General features: G+C 41.7%; 1 non-coding gene across 1 annotated transcript; it reads left to right on the top strand.

Annotated features, from left to right (window-relative positions):
- The first annotated feature begins 2,508 nt into the window (after positions 1-2,508).
- LOC145103615 (small nucleolar RNA R71) lies at positions 2,509-2,615 on the top strand. Its single transcript, XR_013706697.1, has one exon. It is a non-coding gene; the product is annotated as a small nucleolar RNA R71 (small nucleolar RNA).
- The last annotated feature ends 919 nt before the right edge of the window (positions 2,616-3,534 follow it).

Here is a 3,534-nt window from a genome sequence, read left to right as displayed (position 1 = left end):
TTTAATTTTTTTTTCACCCCACACTTAGTCCATACGCACTCTCAAGCAAACATGTCTAATGATTTGGAAGATTAATAAACTCCTAAAAACTAAAACCAAACTAAAAAGAAAAAGATGAAAGAAAGCAAACTCTAAAAAGAATGGGTTGCCTCCCGCCAAGCGCTTCTTTTTAAGGAGTCGTTAGCTGGACTCCTTCCCATCTACATTTCTTCATCTTCCTACATCGGGAATGCATGCCTAATCTTTTGCGGTTTGTACTTTGTCTTGTAAGCGTGAATTTTCTTCTTGTAAGCTCGCCTCAAGTCTTCTTTCTTCTTTCTTATAGCATCATCCTCAGCTGCATTAAATTCCCTTTTCTTCATCTTTTTCTTCACCCCATTCTTTTGCACCTTCTCTTGCACTTCCTTTTCCTTAAACTTAATTACTTCATATTTGGTGAAAACTCGTGCTCTAGGTTTAGTGATGAATGGTTGATCAGCATCATCTCTCCTATCCCTTGCCTTTTCTTCTCTTCTAAAGCTTACCTCATCTTCAAATGGACTATCTTCCTCTTCTTGCATAATCGTATCAAGTCATGCTACATGAGCGTGTTGAAATTCACCATCCACTTCTCCTTTTGCTGCTTGTTCTTCTTAAGAATGAGGGAAAATCTTCATGTCCAGAACATGCAGGGAGCTGGTAAAAAACAGATCAAAATCATCCAAGTTGCTGGAAATTTCAATTGGACTCGTCGAGTCTGGGAAAGCGACTTGGCGAGTTGGATCGTATTCCATACTTCCATCTGTGTTTTTCGAGTCGTCTCCTCTCAGTAGCTTTTCTAACTCCTCCAAGTCCTTGTCAACATCTTCATCACCTCCAGAGGATAACAACAACTTGCTTGGATCTTCTTCTTGCAAAAGTGCAAGCTCTTTTTGTAGTATCTCATCATCCAAATCAATGAATGAGATCTCTTCTTTTCCTTCTTCTTCTTTCTTAATCTTTAATAAAGCTTTAAACACCGCTGACTCGTCTCCGACCCTTAACGTTAGTGTGGATTCACATACATCAATTAATGCACATGCGGTGTTCAAAAATGATCTCCCCAAAATAATTGGAATTTCGAGGTCTTCTTCCATATCATGTATCACGAAGTCTACGGGAAAAATAAAATTGTTGACCTTAATAAGAAGATCTTCACACACGCCTCTTAGATGAATTGTCGTCCTGTCCGCCGAATGGATCTTCATGTTAACTGGTCTTGGCTCCGGTAAATTCAGCTTCTTGAAGAAGGAGAAGGGAACTAAGTTGATACTTGCACCTGAATCAGTCAACGCTTGAGTGGCAAGTACATTTCCAAATTGGCATGGAATTATGATGCTCCCCGGATCGCCCTTCTTTTCTCGTAGCTCACTCAATACTATCTCCGTGACTTCAGCTAAATCTTTTCTGGCAGCGAAAAGACCCTTTAACAAGTTGAAGTACTTAGGTGTTTGAAGCATTGTTTCCACAAATGGAATGTTGACTTGAAGGTCTCGAACATGCTCCATGAAGGCTTTATACGCTCTAATCTTCTCTCTAGGCATGGCTTTGATTGGGAATGGCAAAGGGGGATTGTAAGGCCTCGAGGTAATGAAATTTCTGTCATCAGTGCATGGACTCGTCAAGTCCATTAGAGGGACTCGGCGAGTCTGGTCGGGTTTAGCTGGATCCAACTCTTCTGCCTTTTCTGTATTCACCTTGGAGATCTTCTGTGTAGGATTGAAAATTTCTTCATAACTGGAAGTCACTGCGCTCACATTCCCCATTCTCAGATTGTTTTCAGTGTTACTTGGAAGTTGACCCGGTCTTCTCTCGTTCACTTGATATGCAAGTTGTCCTAACTGCTTCTCAATGTTGAGAATAGATGCTTGCTGATTCCTTAGCATATTTCTGGTCTCTTGTATAGCAGCATCATGATCATTGTGCCTTTTCTCGGACGCGACTATGAATCTAGTGAACATTTCTTCTAAACTGGCTTTCTTTTCCATAACCGGTTCTTCCTTTTGATAAAATCCCCTTTCTTTCTACTTGTATTTCTCCTCCTTAGCCTTCTTGTATTCTTCGTATGGGAGCCATCCCTTCTTCGGTTTCCGCCAATTCTCGTCGTATCGATCGCCATTTGTGTAGAACACTTGAGCTTTCTTGTTTCCATTTTCATCCAAGTCACAATCTTTTGTGAGATGGGGCCCTCTACAATTCTCACATCCAACTCGAATAGCATGGATTGTTTGATCCATTTTTGTCATCCTTCTATCTAAACTATCGAGCTTAGATATCACCGCCGCCATGCTATCATTTGTTAAGTTCACTACCCCCCGACTTACTTCATTTCTTGGATTGTGGTATTTTCTAGAATGCTTAGAGAATTCTTCAATTAACTCCTTGATTACCGGGGGCGCCTTCTTCGTGAGCGGGCCTTGTGAATTGAGCAATTTCCTTGTGGTGACATTGACTCCATCATAGAAAATGGAGACCTCTTGTTGGCTATTGAGGTCATGGTGTGGGCAATTTCTAAGAAGACCTTTGTACCTTTCCCAAGCTTCATAAGGAGATTCCCCAGGTTGTTGCTCGAAGTTGGCAATGGCTTTCTTCAACTTAGCTATTTTGGAAGGCGGGCAAAAGTGGTCTATGAATTCTTCTTTCATCTTGCCCCATGTGGTGACCGATCCGGGAGGAAGTGACTTGAGCCAATCCTTTGCAGCACCCTTGAACGTGACTGGAAGCATGCGAAGTAGCTGGGTCTCGCGTGGCACATTTGGTACATTGAAGTAGTCAGCCACATCATTTACTTCATCCAAGTGCTTGTAGGCGTCTTCGTGCTCCTTCCCATAAAAAGGAATCTCCTTGAGTTGAGCGAGAATATGACCCTTTAGCTCGAAGGTAGCGGTAGCGGGAATTGCGGGCTGCACAAGTCCCGGGCCAGTGTCATCGCACATCCTCTTCTTCCATTCCCCCATGGGGACTTCATCGATATTAGCCATAGTGATAGCTAAATCGTCTTCAAAGTTGGATTCGTGCTCGAATGTGGGTTCTTCTTCTTCCTCAGTCTTGTACTCGGTGTCTTCTTTAACTGGGTCTTCGATTGTCAAAGAGGCACTAGATGCTCCTGATTTGTTGCTCCTCTTCTTACTGAAAACGGACTTGAGGTTCTTGAGTGGCGAGTTCTTTGAAGAAGCGGATTCTCCAACGGTTTTGCCTTTGCTCCTACTTAGTGTGGATTCCGGGTGTTCAAGAGGAGGGACCAGAGGTGTATCAGATCCTCGGGTCATGAAACAACTGTAAACAAAACAAAAAACGTGTAAAAAGAACAAAAAATAAATAAAAATTAAAACTGTGAATCAGCGATGAACTCGCCGAGTCGGCACGAGTGCACTCGGCGAGTTGAAGGCAAAAACAGAAAAAAAATTTCTAAAAACGGATTTTATTAAAACTTATACTAATTACTAAATTACATTTTAATTAACTTTGTGTAAGATAAATCACACACAAAGGATCGATTAAACTAGAATTTAATGT

Source organism: Lactuca serriola, chromosome 4 (assembly GCF_051521515.1).
Source record: "Lactuca serriola cultivar US96UC23 chromosome 4, Lser_US96UC23_V15, whole genome shotgun sequence".
Lineage (NCBI taxonomy): Eukaryota > Viridiplantae > Streptophyta > Magnoliopsida > Asterales > Asteraceae > Lactuca > Lactuca serriola.
Note: the sequence above shows the minus strand (reverse complement) of the source record. Positions and strands in the feature narration are given on the sequence as shown.